The 27200-nt window shown below is 35.5% G+C and overlaps 1 protein-coding gene across 50 annotated transcripts in view; it reads right to left on the bottom strand.

Moving 5' to 3' along the window:
• PTPRD (protein tyrosine phosphatase receptor type D) overlaps positions 1 to 27200 on the bottom strand; it is a 1180356-nt gene that overhangs the window by 809514 nt on the left and 343642 nt on the right. Inside the window, exons 1-2 of one of the 50 annotated variants that reach the window (XM_032097320.1) lie at positions 7387 to 7397; positions 2475 to 2478 (exon numbers count right to left, since the gene is read on the bottom strand). The exons of the other annotated variants lie outside the window; for them this stretch is intronic. The gene's annotated coding sequence lies outside the window, so the exon portion shown is untranslated. Of the gene's footprint in view, positions 1 to 2474; positions 2479 to 7386; positions 7398 to 27200 lie in introns of those variants that run through there. 50 annotated transcript variants of the gene reach the window in all.

Here is a 27200-nt window from a genome sequence, read left to right as displayed (position 1 = left end):
ATGTGTGGTCCACCAGTAGTAGCTAACGTGGTTGGCCCAATAAAGCAGAGCAAGGTGGTATATGAACAGTACAGGGCCAGAAGAACATTAAAACTGGTACTTTACATTAAATATTTTATTGGTTTGGTTTTTAGGTGTGGTGTATTTTTTTGTTTGTCTGTTTGTTTTTTGTTTGTTTGTTTTTTTGGGTCTTTTTGTTTGGTTTGATTGCGGGGTTTTTTTGTGTTTGCTTGTTTGTTTTGTGGGGTTTTTTGTTTTGTTTTGTTTTGTTTTTTATAGGGATGGAATTAACTCTAGTATTTTTAATATGTAAACATTGTTTTCTTCTGAAAATATTTATCACATGTTAATCAGAATCTTACAGAACCATTTCACTCATTTAAAAATGGTGAAGAAGAGCCAGGCCTATCTCTAGTCTTCACATATGCCACTATAATTCAAGTTCCACCTAAAAATGCAATTTGTATCTAGTCTGACCATAAGACTTGCTATGTCCATGTGTTTCTTTTCTTCTTCATTTTCAATACATCTTTTTCTGTGGAAATGCATTCTTATTCTGTGATTTTGCTCAAGCAATACAGAAGCTACAGAATTCTGACTGCCAGGAGAACTGCCCAGAAGACCCACTTCCAACTAGTTGCTGATGTGCCTAAACCATGAGGAGGTTTGCAGAGAGTCTGCAGAGACGAAACAGCTGCTGAACCTTGCATAAGGGAAAGAGTACAGTGGAGAAATAGGATCAGTAGGACAAGATCAAAGTAGAACTAAAAAGAAAAGAATATACTCTTTGGAACTCAGAAAGAACAAACACCAGGGTCAAGGCTGGCTTTCTAAGAATGGAAAGAATGCCAGTGTTTTGGGGGGTAAGAGGTGTCTGTTGCTATTTCTGCCATGCCTGCATTCGTAAGACAACATCTGGTTTAGGACTTCTGTGAATATATGATCCTGCAGTCTACTGTGTTCCCCAGAAAGAGGTGGAGCTGCAAATGAGAACCTCTACTTATAAATGAAGAAAAGACAGTCTTGCTCTTGTTAGAGAAGGCAGATGATTACTTCGTTGGGTAGAGCAGGTTTTCTAGAAACATAATTCCAAAGCATGGATATTTTTCAGTCTTTCCTTTTTTGTATTGGGATGAAATTTAGTCATGACACCTACACTTGTAAGGTGTTTTTCCTAGGGTCCAAGCAAAGTAGTTAGTGTTGTTTTTTGATCTTCTCTCAGTGCTGGCTACTATTTGCTTTTTAAACCTTGAAACAATTGTCATTTACTTTGTCTATACCCTAAACTTATTTTCCTTCTGGAAGAATAATCTTTCTGTCTCATCTTCGTAGATGACTTCACAGCAGCTAAAAGTTCTCAATGAACAACAACATTTTGCCCTAAGCTAATACAATTTGGACCAGATGCAAACATATAGACTTCTGAGAGGAGTATCGTTAGGATGAGGCTGAAACACCTCCCAGTAATGACAGGCTGAGAGAGTTGGGGCCGTTCAGACTGTTTAAAAGAAGGCTCTGGGTAGACCTTCTAGAAGCCTGGATTTAGGAGCCCTTTATTTAGGGAGTGTAGTGACAGGATAAGGGGTAATGGAAGCTGGAAAAGGAGAAATTTGGATAGATATTGAGAAGTAATTCATTACAGTGACAGTAGTGGGACAGTGAAACAGTTTGCCAAGAGAAGTTGTGATTATCTCATCCCTGAAGTGTTCAAGGCCAGATTGGATGCCAGCTTTGAAGTGAAAGGTTTATCTGCCCATGGCAGTGGGACTGGGAAGTAGATGATCTTGAATAAAGCTCCAAATCCAAACCAAAGATGACTCTATGATCTTAAGATTCTATGATTCTCTGATTGCTGTGGCTTAACCCTGGCTGGCAACTAAGTATCACAGAGTTGTTCTTACTCACCCTAGAGGGAAAATGAGTTGAAAGGGTGAAAGTGGGAAAACTCATGAGTTGAGATGAACACAGCTTAATAAATAAAGCAAAGGTACACCTGCAAGCAAAGCAAAACAAGGAATTCATTCCCTACTTCCTATCACCAGGCAAGTGTTCAGCCATCTCCAGGAAAGCAGGGCTAAATCATGAATAACATTTACTTGAGAGTATCATAACTCAGAATGTTCCCCACTTCCTTCTTCCTCTTCCTCTTCCTCTTCCTCTTCCTCTTCTTCTGCTTCTTCTGCTTCTGCTTCTTCTCACAGCTTTTATTGCTAAGTGTGATGTGATATGGTATGGAATATCCTTGTAGTCAGGGTCAGTTGTCTCAGCTGTATCACTTCCAACTAATTTGTGAATCCCCGGCCTCCTCACTGATGGTATAGTGTGAGAAGCAGAAAGCGCCTTGAGACTGTGTAAATGCTGCTCAGCAATAACTACAGCATTCCAGTGGTTATTAACACTGTTTTCATCACAAATCCAAAATATACAAGATAGTATGAAGAAATTTACCTCTATTCCAGGCAAAGCCAGTACACTTGGCTTCTGAAGCTCTATCTGTTTATACAGATTTGATAATGTTGGCTATCTAGATCACTGACTCCACAGGTTCTGTTTCTGTTTTGTCCAGGAATGGTCAAAAACCAAAGCAGGATGCTTGGTTTCTGAAGCTCTATCTGTTTATACAGATTTGATAATGTTGGCTATCTAGATCACTGACTCCACAGGTTCTGTTTCTGTTTTGTCCAGGAATGGTCAAAAACCAAAGCAGGATGCCCACTCTGCAAGCAGTATTTCTAGTCTGTTTTCCACAGAATTTGCAGTGCAGATGACTTTAAGGAGTAGATACTCAGGCCTTCAGGAAAAGGCTCTTCTGCAATCCTTGACAGCTGTAAATTTTCTTAACAAAACACCCTAACATGGAAACTCCATACTTTAGTTGAATGTTTCAGTCTTGAACTATCTCCTTTTAACTGAGAAGCATATGATCAGCATGACAGATATGACTCTCCAACTCTATTGTATAATGAAGAGAGATGTTGAGACTCATCAACTATTATAATCCCTCCATATGAGGGTGATTTTCAAGAACTAAATCACTTTTCATCTGTGGATGGTATTGATCAATCATCTTCCATTTCAGAAGAGATAGGTTCATGTAACAGTAAATTCTACTCTAGAAGTTTCCAAAAGTTCTGATGAGGATTTTGCTGTGAACAAGCGAACTCAGTTACAGGCTAATGCTGACTTAAATGGCAGTGAGTGTTTTTAGGGCAATCGTGTTATTGTCAGGGGTATTAAGCCACCAGCTGACAGGACACCAGAACTGTTTGAGCTGTCTTTGGATGCTGAGAAGTCAGCCAGGGAGGAGAAGATATGAAGACACAGTAGCCAAGTCAGCGTCACAGCTGAGGCTGCAGTGAACAAAGCAGAAGTCATTTGCCATACTCTCTCATATATTCAGGGAATGTAGGTAGGTGTGAAAGTTCTCATTCCCTACAGTCAAGAAGAAAGATAAGAACAGTTGTAAAGGATCTATTTCCACAGGACTTTATTAGGAGCCTCTTTTTAGGAAGGGACACGATGTGCTCTCCTTCTACATACTCCCTTCGCTTTGAAAGCAAAGTCCACAAGTTCATAATCGTATTAAAACCAGTAAATCCTATTGACAATACAGTCAAGGCAGCCAAGGTGTAGGACTAGGAAGAAGTATCATGGCAAAGGTCAGTTTAAAAGGAGACCATCAAGAAACTGGGATAACATACACAGAAAAAAGAAATAAGATAACCTGGATAATATGCATAATTCATAACTGCACAACACATAACTTCTATAAACAGCCATTATTTCTAACTCACTGAATGTTCTTCTTCTTGATACTCCCAGTTTTGCCACATATTAGTAGTCTATCAAATAATTGCAGTAACACCGAGTCCAGGAAGAAACAGCTAGTTTGTGATGTAAAGCTTCTGTGGAAAACAACCATTGTTTTTTTTCCTCCCTGTTTGTTCCCACTCCATCCTGCCAGTAACTCAGTGGAATTAACTGAGGAATTAGCAGTTAGGAATTAACAAACAGCTAAGAGGTATTTTCCATTATCCATAACTATTTCTAACAAATCACATTTTGATATAAGTTTTTTTTCTCCCACTCTCTCCTTTTAAAATACTGTGAAGGATATCTACAGTGCAATGATTTTAATATATCCAATCCAGAAGGTTCAGAAATGCATTTTAGAGTATTGTGATATTACAATACCAAGACTGTCACAAGAACAAAGAGTTTTGTTTTGTGATATTTCTGTTCTCATTGTTCTGAGATTGTCATGAAGATGGATTCTATACAGTTTCCTGCTTTATTTTTGCAGTCTTTGTTATGAATATGGTCTGATTTTGTGCCAACCTTTGTCACTAGAATGAAAATGAGAATACATTATGAAAACTAAAATGTAATCAGCATTAAAATTCTGTGATAGCTCATTCTTGTGACAAAGAGATCACCGGGAAAGAATGGCACAAAATTAATCAATTACAGTGACAGTCTCACGATTGTAATAAGAATAGAAAGTGGCACTACATTTTGTGCATTTACATAACTGAGGAAGGGTTTAAAATTAACTCATTCATATCTGCGTATTCACCTCTTTTCCTGGAAAACCAGAACTGCTTCTCTCTGACAAATGACCATAGAGAGTGGATATGTCCTCATATATAAAAAAAATCTCAGATTCTGCTTATTTTTGAGTCATCCCCCAACATTTTCACAATCTCTTTCTAATTTTCTTCTTTTCTGCCAGAAAGTGAAAAGTCTCATCATCAGCTCCTGATGCATAGTTATATATTCTGAATGTGCAGTGAGAATGGAAACAGAAATGCTCCTTTGGAAATTAAAAAAAAAAAAAAAGGGGGGAGAGAGAGAAAAAGGCCCTGAAATTCTGTTTGTTTTGGTTTTTGTTTGTTTGTTTTGATTTTTTTAGATTTTTTTATCTCTTTTCTTATCTGGATTTAAAAAGCTACAGAAAAAAAAAGGACTTTTCAGGAATACCAGAAGAATGCAAATATAAAGGTGTTCAGAAAATTGTTCTGTCTAATTACTGGTTCTTTCTTTTTCCTGGTTATAAGGTAGTATTTTCAAACCCCATCAAGGCATGTAATCAAGGGCTGAAGTCTCATGGTAGATTAATATGGCTACATACTCCATGTAGGCAGATTTTTACTAACAGAAAAGAATTACCATGCCTTTCACAAATCAATGGAAGCTCTAGAAAACTTCATCAGGGAGAAAGTGAATGAAAACACCCAGAGCTGTCCTTGCTGTAACTGGATCCTGGTAAAACCCAACGCACCTTAGATCATGGCAAATTAAAAAAAAAACCTCTAAGAATCCTTCAATGGTGGACAGAAGCAACCTTCAGCTAAGAAGGAACTCTTCTGTATGCAGACATGAAAGACAGTTGGCATGGAAGCCTCAAATTTGGGCAGGATTTTTTGGAGTACTTTTCTCAATATCTTGCATTTAGCATTTACCAAAGAGAAAATAACCAGGAAGGAACAGATTCTTTGATTTGGGTCAGCATGATTATATTATAAACACTATCTTTACTCAGATATGTGTTCATTTACGTATGACTTTGGACTGGTGATTTAAAGGTTACACTACTCTTCTTGGGCCTGACTACATGTTTATTAAAATTGAAGAAATAAAGTGTTCCAGTCATCCTGCTACTTCATAAGATTTGTGACTATGCAACTGGAAAATGATACAGAACACTGTTAGGTGGATATCTAAAAAAAAGAAATCATGTTCTGGAGATTTCACTCCTTGTGTTTGAATTCCTTCCATCATAGTACATTTTCATAGCGCTGAAGGTGGGATCTGATATGAAACAACCCTCTTTATAGATAAATGTGGCTGTCAAGTTATTACACTGGTACATTTTCTCTTCATTACAGTTGTCTTACAGTTAGCAAATTATACAAAGTAGGGCTTCTGATACATTAAAGCATTCTTAAACACTAGGAAATTCTTTTTCTCCTTCCTGCCAAAGCTCACTTCAGAGATACACCGGTACAATACTGCTCACAGAAATGCTGGATATCAAGAAAATATCATTGTTTTGGGGGCATATTTTTAATAGTTTTGAGTTGTAAAAAAAGAAAAAGGATTTATTCCACAATTCAGGTTTTCTGTTAAATGATACTCAAAAATGTACAAAAAATGATCAGTTATGGAATTTACAGAACTGCCATATAATCCTCAAAACCAATATGAGTTTTATTTATTTTAACTTAATTTTTATCAAGCAATTCTCATGTTAGCACTGGTGCTAAATCTACTTTTAAGAGGCTATATATTATAGGCTGGGATGGAGTTAATTTTTTCCTCATAGCTGGTGCAGTGTTGTGTTTTGGATTTAGCTGAATTTAGGAGAATGTTGATAACATGCTGATATTTTGGTTCTTGCTAAGTTGTGTTTATCCTAAGTCGAGGACTTTTTGTGTCTCATTTTCTGCAACTGAGGAACTCTACAGGAATCTGGGATGAACCATGGACAGGACAGGTGATCCATGCAGGCCAAAGGGCTGTTCCGTGCCACAGACAATGTATAGCATATAAACAGGGAAGAGTTTACCAGGAAAAGCTGATCATTGCTTGAGGATAGGCTGGGGATTGCACAGAAGTTATAAACTGCAATGTGCATTGCTTGTTTCTCTTATGTTTTATTCTTCTCTCCCTACTTTTCATAATAATAGTGATAATTATTATCATTGTTATTATCATCATTGGGTTTGCATGACAAGGTTTTGGAAGCATGGGGCTACAGAAGTGGTTTCTCTGGGAAGGTACAAGAAGCTTCTCGAGTGTCTGACGGAGCCAGTGCCACCTAGCTCCAAGACGGACCTGCAGCTGGTCAGGGCCAAGCCCACAGGGGACAGCAGTAGTGCTGCTGGGAAAACAGATTTGAGAAGAGGAGAAGTGAAGCCACTGGAGTAGAGATCCCTCTGCAGCCTCTGGTGACGACCTTGGTGAGACATGTGCCCCAACAGCCCATAGAGGTCCACAGAGCAGAGGTTCACCTGCTGCGCCTGGAGGAACCCATGCTGGAGCAGGGGAATGCCCAAAGAGTGGAAAATTTATGCCAGAACAGGCTCCTGGTGGGACCTACGGCCTCATGGAGATAGTAGCTTTTTCTGGAGCAGGTTTGTTGGCACAACTTGTGACCTCATGGAAAGGACCCACGCTGGAGCAGTTAATGAAGAAATGCAGCCTGTGGGAAGGACTCACACTGGAGAAAATTGGGGAAGATTGTCTCCCATGACAGAGATCCCACACTGGACCAGGGGAAGAGTCTGACAAAGGAAGAGTGGCAGAAACAATATATGATGAATTGACCGCGACCCCCCCCTTCTTGCACCACTAGCAAGGAGCAGGTAGAGAGTATGGGAGTACAGTTGAGTCTGGGAAGAAGAAAATGGTGGGTGGAACGTATTTTTAAGATTTAGTTTTATTTATTATCCTACTTTGCTATTCTTTGCTTTTGATTGGTAATAAATCAACTTCCTTGAGCTGAGTCTGTTTTTCCCATGTTGGCAATTGCTGTGTGTTCTCCCTGCCTTTATCTTGAACCATGAGCTCTTCTTTCATTATATTTTCTCTCCACTGTCCAACTGAAGAGGTGTGTGGTAGAGCTGTGACTCTCCTCCCTAACCAAGACGGGAGTGAATGAACCATTGTGTAGTTAATCCACTTCAGTGGATTTTAACCTCCTAGTGAGGAAGGTTAAAAAATTATTTTTAATCACTGTAAGAGTAGAATAAAACAAAAAATGGATCAAGCAAGAATAGCCTTGTCAGTTTGGAACCTGAAAATCTTTTTGCTGAAAGATACCTAGACAAGAAATCAACACCATATACCATTTTTAAAAAATGTATTTTTGATTGTTTTAATATTTGGGAAGTAACACAGGGAATCTTTTAAAACTTATGGTAAATAAGATAGTGGCTCTTAAGCTATATTACTAAAATTAATTTCAGACTGTTAGAAAAATTCTTTGAAATTTAAGATACAAGTAATTATTTAAAGGAAGGAGCACAGAACATTTAAAAATAATAAATCTATAATTGCAAAGAACCTGATTTCTTCCAAATTATTATTTTTTTTTTTTAAACATGTTATTTTACACTGTTCTTGGTGATTTGGTTCCTACATCTGTATTTTCTCCTTACTTACTTACTTATGTCTTAGGAGGAAAAATAAATAAATTGCAGAGAATGACTTTGTCCTTGACAACAAAAGACTAATGAGAAATGGTGGGTGATCAGTGTGTTCATCGAAGTAAGAGACTGTTTTGGTAATTCCTCTCATTCGGAATTAGCCTTGGAAAAGCTTCTTTCTTTGGTAGGTGAGCTTAAATGCAGAAGCCACCCACTAACATGTAAAAATTACATTGGGCAAATTATTTTCTTGGGATTTTTAAGTTTTTCACAAAATTTTCATGTCTTCATACACATCTTATAGCTAATGGCTTCAGAAGGAAGTTTTCTTCCTTTGACAATTAAGATTTTCACAAAATCACAAAAGTACCTTTCATCAGCTTGCTTGAAACAATTAAATTTGGATGAAATAGACAAAGATAACATTTAATTTTTTTTAAAATATAGCATCAGCTAAATCCCAAATTTCATTGAATTAGTAGAGGAATACAGCTAAAGGCTGCAAAAATACCATTGTTGCATATCAAAAGGAGATTTTTTTTTTCCTTTTTAGTTCAAATTAAGGTAGTACTAAGCCCTGTATAAGCTTACTTACATAAACATTTAACTGGTTCAGTGTCAAACTTGAAAGTCTATCTAATGATTTTTTCTTCAAATATCAGAATTTATTTATTTGTTTGAAGAAACTGAAATGTGATTTGCTGTATATTACTGTTATCTTCTGTCTTATCCCAGTGTAGTTTATTAGATTCTCAAGGATCCACAGAGATAAACACTTAAGCTTAATTTGCCCATGGGAAATAATATGCTAAATAATAGTATCATCCGATTAAGTCTTCTCAGGCAAAACATGTGCTTGGTGGCCATAAAATTCCAAATTAACATCCCACAACAAAATTAAAATTCAGTGTGATTACCTCAGATGATGACAACATGCTCACAGCACGTAGTCCACTCAAGCATAATATGATGTCCTGATCATAAAAATAAACTACTTGTCAAGATAAGATGGTTTTCACTAGTTTCTTTTTTTTACATTATGAATCCTTTCAACACATATAAAAGAATATGTAAAAATACTAAAATAATTGAAATCTTGCAAACTTTTGAAGCAATTCTTGCAATTCATTTATTGAGGCTAAGAGATCTCACTTTGATACATTAGTAATTTGCAGAACTAGGTGAGTGCCTTGCTCGTAAGCATTCATAGCAGCTTCACATTTTGGACAGTAAGAGGCTGTTCATATATTTTGGACTAGCATGGTTCAGACTCACTACAGATTTTTTACTGCATAACAGACTTCAGATCTGCTATTAATTATTCTAAGGCATCTCTCTTTCCTCTTTCCATGCAGTTAGAGTAAGGTTTTTCTCCTACTGACATTGCTAGGAGAAATTTGTGCCACTCTTGATCTTTGTATTTCACTCTCTGAAACACTAATAAAAAACTCATAGTTACTCCACAGAAATACTGACTAAATAAATACCTCCCTCAGGGGAGAGGTACATTTGTGCATCCCATCTTGCAGCAGTGAAACTAGGGCGTGGCAAATACCAGTTACTAATGGGCAGCTTAGAAAGCTCCTTAAAGATTGACCTAGACAAAAATGGGCGTGTGGTTAGATTTTTTCTTGAATCAGCCCTGGGATTGAAAATGTAGTAGAAGAGCTTTCCTGCAAAAAACAGTAACAGACACTGTTCCTATACTGGAAATGGCATAATAATTCTTGGGAATGTGGAGGCCTCCCTAGCAGATGTTTCAAGTTTTTTTCATGACTGGTAGCGTCATGAGGAATGAGTTGGAAATGGTTGTCAATTCCTTCTCATATATTTGAAAGTCAACTATAGCCAAGGTTTCTTAAAAATATATGTTTCCCAGAAACAAAGACTTAGGAGCAAAGGGGAGAGGCAAAGAATATAGAGTAAATTAACAACTGATCACTGAATAGCCTACGAATATTTTAACTCTGCCGTACTATAAATATAATAAAACCCCAAACATTTAAACAGTCTTATTTGTGGCTGGCACAAAGGGTACTCAGGGCTGAAGAACTTGTAAAAAGCAAGAAGCTAATTGGACTTGCACAGGGCTAGTTCTCTCTATTCTGTATTTTGGTAGATGAACACAGAATAGCTTTTCAAACAGATTGCTAAATTATTCAGTAAGAGTTTGTTTCTTTCTTCTTAACTGTGAAGACAAGAAGAAAGGCCAGCAAGGGGTCTGAAGGGAAGTATACCTTTTCTGAAAAGAATGCAAATAGTCTGAGATCTTTATTCAAACTCATGTACTTTCTTACTCTTATTCCTTTCTTCACCACATTGGGATTGAGATTTTTTGCTTGTTTTCTTATGCTCTTGTTTGTAAGACAGTGTACTATCAAGAACAGATGGGGTAGAGCTTATGGTTCTCTGCTTTACTAATTTCTTATACCATTTGAACACAATCAGTGACATGAAATCCAGACTGGAAAGGCAGGAGAGGCTTCCCACATCAGAATTCTGTTTGTCTAGGTGACAATACCTGAGGAAACAGATTTATTTCATTACTAATGTGTTGAACAGACAAAAGGGAAAAAAGTGAAAGATCATATCCTGGAAAATTTTCTGTTCTATTCCTTTTGTCATGACCCACTTTTCACCTATTATCATCCCTATGTTCTGAGATACACCTATCCCCAAAACACATCATGCTATAAAAAAAGTCTTGTGCTTTTGGCTCATATGTTTTTTGTGATGTGAGAAAGAAAAAACTACTCTTGCAAACAGTGTTTTCTTTTAGCTTTGGCTGACTTGGAAAGAGGAATGTCAACAGAGTGTCTAGGAATCTGCAGAGTGAGAACAGAACTTTCAAAGATGAAATTCTAAGAGATTAAGCACAAAAGATCCCCAAAGGTAGGCCAAAGAAAGCAGCATTGTTCACTGCAGTTCAATTCTCTTGTGAACTCTTGCAAGAAAATTCAGTTTTCTTCTTCTTCCTCTCCATGCCTCCCCTCCCCTCCAACTTTCTTTTACATAATGATAATTTTCTCATTCTTTCTTTTTTTGTAGAGGTAGTGTAGTTTGTCACTGGGAAAAGTGACCTTCTAAATAAGGTGTTACAAAACAAACAGAAGATAAATGAGGAAAGATCTGATGTGGTATAAGGAATATAGAAGATAGCAAGAGATGTGGATGATATGAGAAGAAAAATGTGTACCAACTTGAAGGAAAAAATGACTGAGAAATATTATGGTCCTATATAGACCTAGAGGATGACACAGTGCTGCTTAAATAGGTCAAATTTCACAAGTACCTGGGACTCATGCCTCTACCTCTAATGACGAAAGGGAGGCAAATGACAGGATTGAACTGATGAAAAATTGTGAAAGCAAATGGACCAGTAGTAGTGATAGATTTAGGCTTTATTTGAGAAGCCTGCTGTGATGTTAAGCCTTGGCAAATAGTCAAGGTCCACCCAGCTGCTCATTTACTGTCCCTCCTCTGAAGGATAGGAGAAGGGAATAAGATGAAATAAGCTCATGAGTCAAGGAAAAGGCAGGAAGATCACTCACCAATTACTCTTATTGACAAAAGAGACTTGGTTTGGGGGAGAACAAGTTTAATTTATTGCCCAATAAAATAGTTTTAAGTAGTGAGAAACAAATACAAATACTAAAATAGCACCTTTCATCTCCCTTTTCTCAAGCTAAACTTCCATTTTCACTCCTGATTCCTCTAGGTTCCCCAGGCAATGAATTGGAAGGGTATGTTTGGGCGGAGTAGGTGTGGTTAGGACAGAGTGGTTTGTCTCTGGTGCATCTTCCCCTTTTTCCCTGCTCCACTCTGTGCATCTCTCCACTGGCTACAGGGAAATATCTATGGTGGCACCTGGAGTAGCTCCTCCCTTTCCCTCTCTGTCCATAATATTCACCCTTATGTTTCCCACTAATTTTTCTGCCTCTGACTATACAGCATCTTTGCCCTTTTTGGAAAGCATTTTCACCATGAACTCGTTTGCCCAGGTACTACCATCTTTTCAGAGGGTCTCAGCTGTGTCTTTTGGTGGGTCCATTGGAGGTGGCTGTAATCAGCTGTGTCCAGCACAGGGCAGCCCCACAGCCTCTTTCCACAGAGGCCACCCCTGCAGCACTCTCTGCCAGTGCCTGGGCACCTGCATGGGGTGAACAGCTGCTCATTACTGAGAGATGTGCAGATGCAAGCAGCCTTGCAGCAAGAGGAGCAGCTTAAGGGCTGCAGGAGGCAGATCCATTCCTGTGGTGGGGTGACAGAGTTCAGCGCTGTAGGATATTTATGGTCTGGAGACCTGACTACCCAGGCAGTCTGCCACCTGCCTCCACCTGCAATTTTCAGGGCCCAAAAGAGAAGTCCTCCAGTGAAAAAACCCTGGTGCAAACCTAAGAGTAACATGGTCTGTTTTTCAACAGTTAATTCAGACAGCTAAACTACTGAGTATCTTACGCAACTGCATAAGATATCTGCATAAGTATCTTATGCTCCCTGCATTAGTGGTGAATTATATTCTTCTTTTTTTGATTTAATTTATTTCTCATCTGTTCTAAAGCTACATGTGCAAAAAGGCAGCTGGTTGGTTGGTTGGTTTTGAGTTTGGGGGATTTTTGGTGGGGTTGAAAGGTGGAATAGGTGGCTGGTGTTTCTTAATCTCATTTTAGTCTCATTTTTTCCCCACTGAGCTTTTTTTACTCATACCTATGTACTTTCAAAAGTCTTCTACTTACTACTTAGTGGTCGAAACAAGTAATTTTTATTTACTAAAACCATACCAGTATTCTATAGGTGAAACATCTAGATGTCTTTCATCTAATACTTGTCAGATAAAAATTTATCTAAGAATTTAAGACAGCATTGATGTATCCTTGGGAAGATATACTTTCTGTAGTTTTTCCTCTGGTAATACATGGGGTTTTTGTTTCTTTTTCTTGTTTGCTTGTTTTGTTGGTTTTTGGGTTTTTTAAGGAAACTGCAAAGTTCATATGTTTGCAAATAAAGTTTTATATTACCAGAGATAAATTTCATAGCTGACAAGAAATTCTGAAGAAGTCATTAATTGTTAGCAGCCTTGTGGAATTAAAAAAAAAAAAAATCTATTCTGTTGGCCTTTATAAACTTTCTGTAAAGTGTTTAAATACAGTCAAATGTGTGGTTTTGTTTGCTTTTTTGTAACTGTCTGATTTGTATAGATCAGTTATACAAGAAAACTGCTAATCCAAAGGATAAGAAGGAAAAATTCACTGCAAATGTGAGACTGGAACTTGGTTTTAAGCATGACAATTTCACTTAAAATATTAAATCAGTGATTATCACTAATGTCTTTTAGAGAATGAAAAAAAATGCACTTAATTCTGAACATTAAATTATTCTCTTTTTCCTTTCTCTTAATTTATTTTCAATTAATATATTTGAATTTAACTTTGAATTAAGATATTTTTCTGTGTTGAAATTCTATGAGCTTTGTAAGGCATGCCTTTATCAAAAATATTTTTTAGAAGGAAAAGACTTCATATGACTAAATGGTCTGTATCTAAATTGAACATTTGGTATTGATCCAGATATTTCATTATCCATCTGCATGTTGAGAATTAAGTGGGAACGGCCAAAAGCTTTCTATATGTGTGCTTCTACTGCAGAAATGAGATCAAACCTACTGAAAACATCTGAGAAAAACAGGGATTGAGTTTTCCTCCATATGTACTTTGGTGATACACTTAATATTTTTACAAGATTTTTTTGTTTTAAAAGCTTCTGGGATGATACGTACTTCAAACCACTGAAGAATCCACTAAAAATTCCCACTTCTCTTTTGTCTAATCTTTAGTGTTTACCTAGGAAAGATGCTTAGGGGATATAGGAGAAAGACAGCAGAGGGATGGTGTTTGTGAATTTACAAGTTCAGTTTGCCTGAATGTGTTTTATTTTTGGAATTGTTTTCATGTGTGAGTGTATCTATGTGACTATATGCATATGGACACAACTGCTCTCCTAATGTTTTAACGAACTGCTATTTCTCTGAGAAAAGAATGAACTTCCTCTTAAGGAATATGTATAAAACCATGTAACATATTCATAACTAAATGTCTCATCCTGCGTCTGATTAATATTTTGTAGACTATGTATTTAACATATTTTTACATATTTCCACTATAGCTTGCCAGAAACCTCCTTTGCTTGAAGTCGGGTATTAGCAAATGAGATTTCGCTCCTAGGAATTTCTGTCTTTCAGCCACCTAAGTCATTTCAGGTATACATATTTAAATAAAAAAGGAAAAAAAAAAGAAAAAAAGAAAAATCTCCCAAACACGAAAACTGTTGCTGTGTTACTTTTTTCACACCTTGGAAATTTAAGAGCTTCAGTTCTCGTTTTCCCCACTTCAGTTAAAAATAGTTGCCACACTGCCACCTTATGGTTAATCTGGACTTTAAAAGTAAAAACATTCCCACTCAGCTTGTGTTCTGACATTTTGGCATTTTATGTGGTTTCCACTGTGTTAGTAAAGAATTAAACTTTAACCCACTCCATAAAGAAAATTAACCTTAAGTTTAAACTGCACCATCATTACCTCACTGTTTATTTCTCTCAAGTTGTAGGGACAGAGTACAAGGCAGTGTACCCATAAGGTTTAACACTGGGTGGGCAACACCAAATCTTATGCTCGCATATCCGTGAAACTGTATGGAAGTCTTTGATCAACATCTGCTTTCGTTATGCGGTTCAAGTCTGTATACTATACATGACTTGTGAATGAAGAAAAAAAACCCAAACAGCTAAATGGAACCTAAATCCATATGCTTTTTTTTTTTTTTTCCCAGTGCATCTATCAGCAGAGAGAAATGGAATTGTGGCATGTAACTGGCAACTGTATGTGCAAGCCAGAGAAGTCTTTTGATTAAGTTAGATGAAAAGACAAATGTAATCCATTGTGATCTGTGACAGAATGCATGATTCCAAAAGCATTCAAAAAAATGTCTAAAAGTAAAATTCTGCAACACTCTGTTATTTAAACAATTTAAACCCACACTGCTTGGCAAATTCAAAACTGAAAGTAAGTAATTTACCTTTATCAAAAGCATTAAGAACTATATCAGATCATCCCTAAGTAAAATAATAATAAACTCACACTAATTATCCCAACTTTTTGTTCTTTAACTTTCCAAATAAAATTCCTTCAAATAAGTTTTTGACAATGAAGATACTGAACAACATGAGTTTAAGTAAATATTTTGCAGCAAATTCGATGTTTGATGAAAAAGCACCTGTTATCTATATATATACCGATTTACTTATTTTGTAATTGATATTATTATTATGTAAAACTTTTTTTCTTAAGGGCCTATAAAAATAGAATCTCAGAACACATAAGTGGCTTTGATTTACTTCAGTAATACAAATATATTTTTTAAAAAAGGAGTATCCTTATATGCAATGAGTATCAATGTATACTTGATCATTAAATCACTATAACTGAACTGAATGACTTTATCTTACTGCTTATGTGACTGAAAAACTTTGTATCAGGCATCATATGTGATTTTTCACAATTTCTCATCTGGAATTCACTGTTAGTCAATATTCTCCAACATTTGCTTAACTTGTATTCCCTTGGAAGCATCTGTGCCACCAAGTGCATTTGCTGAAATAATGTGGAAGAAAATCCAAAAGGAATTTTTAACAGAAATAATTTGTAGTTTGGTTTTAGTTTGGTTTTGGATTTTGGTGTTTTTTTTTTTTTTTACCGTTTTCTTTTGGTATTGATTCAGATGTAGTCAGAAGTGTATGAGCATGCAAAAAAATGCCAGCAGCAAAACAAAGCCTTTTGCCTGGTAGTAATTAAAAAAACCCAAATCAAACCAAACCATACAACATATAGAAAAAAACCCAACCAAAGAACCAAACCAAAAAACCAAAAAAAAAATTCCCCAAAAACTCCACAAAAATCCAACCCAAACCAGTACCTGAATATAATATGAAAATAAAAGACAGAATTTTTAATGAGAAAAGTAATTTTTGAACAAATATTTAAACAACTAGAGAGAAAAATAGGGAGAACGAAAAAAGAAGAGAAAACTTCCTGCAAGCAAATCCATGAGTCTTATGCCCCTTCAACCTGATTGATACAATAGATGGTGTCCAGCAGAGAAGACCTACTTTAAACTGGTTGTATAGACCTAGAAAATTCATGCACGTGAATTAGGTCTGGAATAGATTTTTTTTTTTCTCTGAAAGGGAGTCCTACCACAAAATTGTGTGAACTGTGCATAAAGCATAATCCCTTAGTAGCACTGAATAATCTTTTGTTCTTATATTCTAAACATAAGGACCATTATTACTTTGTGTGTATAACGTTGGAAAAAATCTGTAGCACAAGTATTTAAACCTACAGAAAAGGCAATGAAATTAGTTAAACTGTTTCTTTTTGTGCTTTCATTGAAGTGATAATTTGAGTATTTATTTTGATCTTCACATATTTGCGAGATATCAGATTACATTTTTAAACTGGAAGAAAACTCAATTAATGAATTAAATCTCTAAGAAAGAATTGGTGGAAAACATTCCATGAAAAAACGGAACATTTTTGCTCCAAGCAAACTCAGCTCCTTTTTGATGAACTATACAAATTTACCTCCAAACACTATAATTTCTATGTGTAATTGTTCTCCAAGACCCAAAATGTATCTTGCTGTTTGTTTATATAACATAGTTTGCTATTTTGTATAGACCCAGCATATTTCAAAAGCCCAGACTATGGTGTTCTTTGAGCAGAAATGTATTAACTATTTCTTTTGGACTTATTGTTTATTATGCAGACTGCAATCTTGTGCATGCCCCATTCAGTTTTTGGAGTAAGCTGAAAATTATTTTTCACCAGATTATCTCATTAATTTACTCTTAATATCTCATATCATATTATGTTCTCACCAAAAATTAATTTACATTCCTCAAATTGAAAACCAGTTTTTTTCTGTCTTTCAAACTTTGCAAATGGAGAACACATGCACAGGGATTTCAGTGTGAAAATATTTAATAATTTGGGAAATCTAACTTAAAAGATGGAGACTGGGGGTTTTTTTAAAGTGCATGTAGAAATGAATATATAATTTCTATTGCTGTAAAACAGCTCTAGCTCTTTAGTGTAATCAATAGAGGTGTGAAGTCAAAATTAAAAATTAAAAGGGGATAGACTTTTCTATTTGCCATGTTGTCTTAGGTTACAATGTGAAATGTAACCAAAAGGTATGTATTCTATCACCATCTATGTAAACTTTTAAAATCAGGAAGAGCAGTGTTCTTTATCTCCCTTCCATGACACATCCCTGATAACTCCCTCCCAGGTAGATCTGCTGTTAATGGGCCATCAAGTCTCACTGCATGACTCATAGAGTTACATCATCCCATTGTGAGATGCTCTATGGGGGGGGGGGGGGGGAGGGGGGGGGGGCAGGGAGGGGAAACCAAGCATTCCTAACTGGATATAGTCTGATATAGTCTGAGGTTTGGAACACCACATCCAGCCCTTACCTACTGGATTCCCAGAGGACAAGAGCTACATAACCACCACTGGACCTTCAGAGGAAGAGCAGGCCTTTCTGCAGAATCACCACTTCAACAGAACCACATCCACCACTTCAGGAGGACTGCAGCCACCATTTAATCAGACTGCTACCACCACCCTGACCCACAGGGTCAGGTCGTATACTGACTGTCAGTTTAGGGCAGTGTTTCTGTATTATTGCCTTTATCTTAATTTTCCTATTAAACTGTAATTCTGACTTGGGATCTCCCATTGGTTTGCTTTCAAACTAGTACACATGTGAAGATCCAAAAGTTCTTAAAATCACTTACCAGGAGTTTCAGGTCAGGTACCCAAAACACAAATGAAATGTACTACATTCCCACAAACACAGAAAAACACGGTATCATTCCACTACACACAGGTTTTTTATAAATAATGTAGTCAACTTTTCCCTTACAAATGTAGATTTTAGGAGTAAAGGAGCATGTAAAAATGTGTGACTAATAATAAGAAAGTTTAGATCAAGACTGAAGTAGGTACTCTTGCATGCAGTTGATGTGGGCAGAACCCAAGAAGATTTTGGATTTTTTCTCTATAGCAGACTGGAACACATGAGAAAAATTTTACTTCCCATTAAAGTGTTCCTTAACACTTCAGTGTTATATTATGGAAGACACATAAAAGGGATTTTTGTCTTATAGTGATAGGACAAGGGGGATTGGCCTCAAGATGAAGTTCAGATTCGATACTAGAAAGAAATTCTTTACTGTGAGCATGGTGAGGCACTGGAACAGGTTTCCCAGAGAGTTTGTGAGCTCCCTGTTCATGGAGTTGTTCAAGGCCAGACTGGATGGGGCTCTGGGTAAGTTGGTCTAGTGGAAAAATCACTGCTACAGGCAGGAATCGGATGATCTTTCAGGTCCTTTCCAACCAACCCATTCTATCATTCTATGATAATCCATTTTTTTATAACCAAGAAAATGTATACTTTCGAGGTAGAATTCTATTCTAAGAAATAACCTGGAAAAATATTATCAAATCATTTCATGCTTTTACTGCCAATTTTCACAGTACTAAACTCAATAGCTAAACTCTCAAACTCAGAATATCCTCAAAAAAAAAAGCTATTTTGTACAAAAATAAATACCAAATATCTTTGCTGACCACACAGTGTTCTCCTGTGTTCTAAGTGTCATTAACTCCTCTGGCTTCCCCAGACCATCTAGTTCTCCATTTGTGGATTCCTTTTATTTTACTAAATTTAAAAAATTATTTAACACTTTCTCTATTAATATGTATCACATTAATAAAAAAACACAACAAAATTAATTACTTCATCCCGTATCAGTTTTAATGGGTTTGGAATAAAGTGCTCCTGTTGCCCTGGAAAAAAAATTTGGTGGTTTTATTTTTCAAAATTACTTTCTAGACAAGCTGATGAATTGTCCTATATACAAATACGGTCAATAAGTTCAACATGTTCAGTGGATGGGTTAAATTTAAGAGTACTTCATTAAAAATACATCTGCATTTTTGGAAAACATCACGATATTTGCATGGATGAATGTAGTTTCTGCAAGTTCCAGCAGTAAAAGTAAAAATAGTACTGAAAAGGCAATGTCACTAAATGTAGCAATCGTTTCCTTGAGCCCTCAGGATTCTGGCACATCCTGTCACCATTTCAGTGTTACTACTGCTACGTCTGTTACTTGGCTTATGGTGCATTTCCTATCTTTTGTTTCACCTGACCATGTGTAGCCAATGGGATTATTTCAGCTGTTTGTGAGAATTTTAATTTATTAAGGAGTAGGGTTTTAACTGAGCAGCTGCATTTCAGAATGACCAGGGGATTGTGAAGACTGCAAAAGCACTGATTTCATGTTTCCCCTGAGAAAAGCTTGTATGTGGGCAGACAAATTCTTGACCAAGTACCCCAGGTATGAGAGATGCAGTAATTTAATTTAAAAAATTATAAAAACATGGATAACATAAAGAAGATTACATTAAAAATTGAAAGCCTAAATGACATCCAAAAATTACTGCTTTCTTAGTAACAGGGCCTCTGAACCCTTTTCATGTTTGTGTGTGCTTTTAGGTGTTTGCAATAATTCAATCACCTACTTTTGCTTTATGCTGGTAGTTTGAAAAAAAAGTTGCATGACAACAATCACTCTTGGGAAGAAAATTAAGGCATCCAGTGTATACCATATGTAAGTAATTCAGAATTATGTACACAATTGGCCTCTAAATAATTGTTTCCTCTTTTTAGCAACATATCTGAACATTATATGAAAGGAAGAAAACAGGATGGGGTGTCACAAGATGAGTACTGGAAACAGAAAAAGGAAAAGGAAGTTTCATCTCTCTGCAACTGGAATAACCAAAAGGGATCAAGGGCCCTTCAGCTGAAGGTTATTAATTTCTATCTACTATATTTGAAGATTTGATATGGAAGCTGTAAATAAGCAAATTACCAGCTGTCAGAAAAATTTCACTATTCATTTAAATGAATATCCTTTAGGCAAGCTAACATTTTGTTAGCCTGCAGGCTAATTCTACAATAGAAAAATGCATAAATAAACAGTTAATTAATTTCAAAGTTCATTTTCCATGTTTTTACTAATATGAAGATAAACTTTTATTACCAAAGCACTGTGTTTGTAAGAATAAACAACATGATGAGTGGCCTCCCTTTAGGATGCATGATTAAGCAAATTCTTGTTTTTCTGTTTGTCCCCTTTCTTTCTTTAAAGGTGACTTTTATATTATGGAATTTTGTTATAACATATGTGTCTTGTGAAGGTCAAACTGTAAAGCTTTTTATCATGAATATGAGGCAGATAAAAGCTACTCTGTGATTTATGTTTGTATACTGTACAAGATGTCAACTCTGAGAAGTAACCTTGGTCAGTTTCTCAAAAAAATCTGTCTGAGAGATGACCTTAGTGACTGAAACCACAGTTTGTCCTCTGTAAGTCATGAGAGGTTCTGCTAGATGTGTTTTACTGCCCAGAAAAGGAACACCATGTAAATGCACCTGTTTACATTATGCCCTTTTGAGGATGTCCACAGAGTCCAAGCAAGAGCAGAGAGAAGACACTGGTGTTAACACCTATTAAGCTTCTAAGTCCACAAAGGGAAATGCCGCACTCACATAGACCTAAGGGAGGTAAAAAAAAAGGAGCATTTTCACTATTAATTACCACTACGATGTCATATTTTGTCTACAATTCAGATACCTGTCTGGAGAAAAAAAACCCCTGTATTTTCATAAGGTATAAACTTATAAAAATAGAGCCTTATACATAAATGTAAAGTGTACATGATTCACATGTAGTTTATTTGTATCATTCCATGATCTCTTTGGGAAAAATAAAAATCAGAGAAAAAGTATATCAAAGAATATCAAAAATATATATCAAAGTAACTTTGTATGAATAAATGCCATGAGCTTATCAGCATCATGAGCTTTAATTTTAATGAACTGCCATATTTTAAAAAATAACTGCAGAATACAGATAAGAAACAGTTAAAGTAGTCCAAAAGACAAGTTTCCTTAAGTTCCACATCAGTTCTTTAACTTTACAAACATAATGCGTGGGTTTTTAGAAACGACAGGCTTTATATTCCTGATTTGTGTGACAGTGGATATTGTCATTTTTCAGGGGAGAAAAAAAGAAAAAGTGTAATTTATCCTTTTTATTTCCTTGTACCAACACTAATATTCTAGTACTGGCTGAGGTGTTAGAAATGTAATTATTGTGCTAATGAGGTGCTCATAATGCTTCAACACTGCAAACTCATCCAGGACTTACTAGACATCTCCAGTTTCCATAGCCATTGCTCAGCTTCCAGGCAGTCAATAAAATACTTCTTACCAAAGGCTAACTATTTATAATTGTGGGAATGGCATTTTTCTGAGATGCAGATAACCCAAAAATTATAGTTCTGTGAGTGAGCAAATAATTGAAAAATCAAAGCTTTAGTGGAAAGCAAGTTGGAAGGAGTGCAGAAAGACAGACATTTGATAAAGCTCAAAGCAGTCTCCACTTTCACACTTCAGTCAACTGCACAAATCACAACTTCACTAGAATTGTATTTTCTGGGAGGATATGCTGACATTGGTCTCTGGGCCTGCACTGTAGACTCTTGTTCTTTCGGAGAAATAGTAGTGCAAAGGACCAAATGCTGATTTGTACAATGAATTTATACACTGATTTTTCTGTGAAGGAAGCTCTCAGAAAATAAACAGTTTGCCGTGGTTCATGAAGCACTGTAATTATGACATCTCCTAAACAAATTTGCAGTCTACATGAAGATTAGTGCATGAAAGAGAAATTTTTGTTCCTCTGCTACAGAATGTTTGTAGTACAGATTCATTTTTTGAGAAGTATAATATTTATTTCATTATTAAATGCAACAGAATGCAGTCAACAGTGTTTATCCATCATTTTTAAGACATACTAGATTTTCACACTTGTTTTTCTTTGAAGAATATTTGAAAATACTCTAGAGAGTTTTGTAAAAATAAATAAATTCCTGAAGCTTATTTAAAAGAAAAAAAAGCATATTTCATATTTTCTACTGAGGTAAATGACCAAAGAGAAACTAAAATGGCATTATAAAAAGGAGTTTTAGACAAAATAATTTCTACAATATATCTCTCAATAAAACAAACATTAGTAACATTTTGCTTCTGGTGATTATACCTGATTATAATGTTTATTTACAGTACAAAATAATAAAGCTTACTGATTTGTGCACATAAAAATGTGGTAAACAAAAACATGCAGCCAAATAAGTTAAGTCAGGGTTTTTCCAGAGGCTATTAAGCATTTATAATACACTATGTGAACGATTTACAAAGCTACAGGCTTATTTGGGACTGCTGTGAAACACAGCTCTCTCTACTAGGTTTAATGCAGAATCATGATATTCTCAAAGGGCAAACTCAAAGCTTGTTTGTCAACCATATCTAAAACCACATAGTTTTACATTTTTGGGAGAAAGAACATGGAATTGTGCTTCACATTAGCTGTAACTGCGTTTCACAGTTAATACTCTATGAAATTACACAAAATTATTTACGTTTTGCTCCATTATTTATATGAAATTCATAAGGGTTAAAGCAATTACTGTATAGTTACTTGGAAAATAGATCTCTGAATTTATTTCCTGTATTTTGATGAATCCTCAGCATTATGCCTTTAAATTATTTTATAACGTGCATTGTTTTGCTATCTCACTTAAGAATACATACATTAAACAAGATTTAAATTTTATAATAATTATTTTTTTAGAACAATTTCAGTCATAGAATAGGATTAAAATGTGTGTCTTTAAAATTTCACTACATTGACATAAATAATTAAAGGACAATAACAGAAACAGATCATATACATGAATTGACACACATAGAGTCCAGCCAATCATAGGCTTTTTAAAAGTTTACTTATTCTTTGAAAAAGTTAGGTACATTGGGGAAAAAAAGAAGAAATAAAGATTGTGAGTAAGTATTCTCACAGATATCTAGGATTACAGTTTAGACAGTACATTCTTTTATTTTATTTTAAATTTATTTGCAACATTCTAAAAAAGATCTTTAAATGCAAAGGAAAGACAGAAAAGCAGGAGACCTCTTCACAAATTATCCAGAGATATGTCTTCAGGGAGAAATTATACAATGCTTCTCTTCCTCATGCAAAAGCCTTTGAATATTCTATTTCCTATCAGCAAAGCAAAGCTAATATAAGAAGTGGAAAAAGCAGCAATTTTTTGTTGTATGAGAAAGAGATAATTTCTAATACACAAAAGGAAACAGACCTTTTGAAGAACAATTCATAAACCTCTCACAAAGCCTGCGTTTATGTTTGAAGATTTATTTAGTGTCTTGTGGAGACTCATTGTGGGCATTTATGGAGCTGGATTGTTATCAACATGATTTAGTAATGATTTACAAGCATTGGCAGGATGGGGCCAGTAAGAATATGCAAGAGGGTTACTTTGGAGAGTGATGTCATGCAGAACTAAAACACAGGGAAGAGGATTTTGAAGAGAAATATTGGTGACTGTTCATTGGAACAGAGTACTGTTTAATGTGACACTGAAATAAACCCAGCATTATCCACCTAAGAAATCCGCCTTTCAATGAAGCCTGAATCAATGAAAGCACCATGACTTAGGGATGAGGATCTCACTACACCAGCTCTCTGACCCTAATTTCTGGTGGCAACAACAGCAAAAAGCAAACAACATCAAAGGCAACATAAAAGACATCTCTTAGCTGTAGATCTATACGTTGCTTTTGCTAATTTCCAAGTTTCTGTGGATAAGTACCAGATCATTCCACGCGTTTCACTGCTACAGCAATTGCATTGCTTCAGAAAATTCACAGTGTAACATAACAATAACTGTTTTTATAATATATTAGGATATTTTTTTTCTTCCTTGGGTAATCATTATTGGGTGAAGCTTTGTAATGGTGACATAATCATTTTATTGCATATCTAAGAAACAGAATAATAACTTCTGTTTGAAGAATATTTTTGTCCTTTAGAGAGAAGGCAACATAGTATACAAATAAGATAAACAAAATTCTGTAACTTTCAGCCAGCGCTTAAAAAATTCAGACATTTCAATCTGCAATGTTACATTATATTATATCAGGCTATGTCATACTGCACTGTGACACACCAGCCTAACTTATGGTAATCCATAAGATGCTATACTATATTATGCTAATTATATTATGTCAATGAAAGTTTGCAGAAAGAACTCTAAACAGCTATGTTATAGCACAGTAAAACACAGATACAGCAGGTATTCAGGACAGACATAGTAGAGATAGGACAGTGCTGGGTAAGATTAATGTTCACCACAAGAGAGAACAGAATTCAGTTGAAAGGGAAAACTAGGAAAAAAGGCCTGAAAGATCCAACCAGATAGATAGTAATTGCCTAGGCACTATCATTAGATTTACACTACAATTGCATATAATTGGAGACAATGGTTATCAGTTTTATACTACCCTGAGCAGCTCAGTCAGCTGCTGCCAAGAAATATCAGAAAACTTAACTTTAAATTGCAAAAAAACTTTCTTAAGCATCAACAAACTCAGAAGAAATTTAAATTCTTTCCATTGTGAAGATAAAACTGCAGGAGTAAGTTAGGATATGAGAATTCATAAACAAAACACCTTATTTTTGACACCTCTATATATGAGATACATGTAGTGAAAACATTTTTGTCGTTTCCCTATTAATAATCCAATAACCAGAATGTGAAGGGCACTTTTACTACTTAATCTGTAGAGAAACTGAGCCAATAAAATAGCATACTTATACAACAGTAAGCATATATCTAGGAAAAAATAATCATAAGTAGGACAGTCAAGTCATACCAATCACAGCAAATTATATATCTTTAGTTAAAGAAGCCACTAAATATAAGTAAGGCCCAGCCTGATAGGACAGGAGATGCAGGAGCTTAACATACTGTAACAATCAGCTCAAGGGTGGTCAGGTGTCCTGGAGGGGACTTTTAATTAGAGTTTTTTGTCTGAATGTGGAACGCATTCCCATAAGAGTTCCCTAGTAGTTGATTAACAGGAGTAGCATTATCTGCGCCCTTGGAGTTGATGGTACATTTTGCTGCTAAGGGAAAGGGGGAATTCTGCAGGTATAGTCAGGGGGAAAATATATGGCAAGACAGTGCTGTGATGTGTGAAAATAGCAAAGACTATAACACAGTAAAAAGTAATAAAACTAAAATATATTTAGTAAAATCCATGATGGAATTCAGAGAGAACATAAACCACCAATAATTACATCATCCATTCTTCAAATTTCATTCTTTAAGACTTAGCTTTTCAAATACTTGACACTTTTCTCTTTGCAATATATGTACTCCAAGCTCCTTTTTTGCTTCTTTATATTGATAACAAAGAACCCTTAATTACATCTGAAACATATATTTTAATATATTCTACAGTTTTCTTTCAATTTCTTTTTTCTGTCAAATTGATGCATAATCTTATTTTCTTTTTGCATAATGACTTTATAAATAACTTTTTAAAAGATTATACGTAAAATGGTCAGTTAGTATGGCTTTGTTGATGTTGGTCTAAACAGACAAAAATAAGAGAAGAAATACCATCAATGTGCATTTTTCTGCATTTGTAATATTATACAGTTTATTTAGGCTTTTTTTCCCTCCTTCTTGAGCACCATCTGCAGTATTTCAACCATGTAAAATGCTGTTTAGTGCCACAGGGAGAGTTATATAATTTGTGTCAAGTTTCCCTGAGAGTAGTACAAATGGTTTGTTATGACACATTTGATCAACTCCTACTATCTCATAAGACTAACATCAAACACAGTAAAAAATTTCTAGTCTTGTTATAATTTCAACGAAATTGAATGAAAAGACCCCTAATGTCAAAAACCAAACCAAACCAACCAACCAACCAAAAAGAACTCCCTCCCAAAAAAAGGAAATCAACAACAACAAAAAACCCCACAAACAACAACAAATACCCAACAACAACAAAACAAACAAACAAACAAAAAAAACCCACCAAAAAAACCCCAAAAAACCCCAACATACCAAAAAGCCCAAAATATACTGTTCCCCACCAAAAAAAAAACCAACAAAAGCCATAGGCAAAATAACCCCACTTTTGGGCTAATATATCGACAGAAAAAACTGAATACCAAGTAAATCAGTCCACACTTAGAGCTTGTCTGCCTGTGGTAGCTACTACACAATAAGCTAGAATATGAATTTATTGGATACAAATTTCTCAGTACTAAATTCTCATGCAGAAGTGTCCTTACAGCCGTTAATCAGACTATGTTAGAATCACCCATCTCTGCAATCAACATGCTTACCTCTCTTTTACAACAAGCTTTTGTGAATTATCTTGCAGTTTTTAAAAGACACTCAAAATCATTGGGAGTATTCCTGGGAATTAGCTGACAGAAGCTGATGTGGTATGTGCTACTGGGGATTTTTTCCATCTGCGAAAGACATTATGTTGCATTAATTTCTTCTTATCTCTTGAGAGACACCAGCTCTGAAGAAAATATTTCTATCTATTTAAACAAGATAACCTGACATATTCCAACAACACCTTTGTACTATCAATAGCAGGCCATGATGTTTCCTCCTAAACAGTCAGAGTTCTGTATCATAATATAGTGGAACTATAGATAAATGTATGTAATCTAGAAATTGAAGAAATTAAACGCTGCTGGGTTAAATAGAGAACAGGGATAACAATTAATTACAAAAAGTCTCCAGTGGCAAAACTGAGTGATTAGCATGGTGCATTTCTCAAAGGCAAGCAAAAGGTCATCTTCTACCCAAAAAGTCCTTTTAAAGGTTATGTTATTTAATGGATATGTTAAAGTTCTACATCATGCTTATGAAGATTATGGTTAGCTGGCAAGAGTTTCTCATGTTTTTGGTACTGAAAAATGTCTATAACAGAGCCCACAATATGTTCTAATTCAATATTTAATAC

Source organism: Corvus moneduloides, chromosome Z (assembly GCF_009650955.1).
Source record: "Corvus moneduloides isolate bCorMon1 chromosome Z, bCorMon1.pri, whole genome shotgun sequence".
Classification (NCBI taxonomy): domain Eukaryota; kingdom Metazoa; phylum Chordata; class Aves; order Passeriformes; family Corvidae; genus Corvus; species Corvus moneduloides.
Note: the sequence above shows the minus strand (reverse complement) of the source record. Positions and strands in the feature narration are given on the sequence as shown.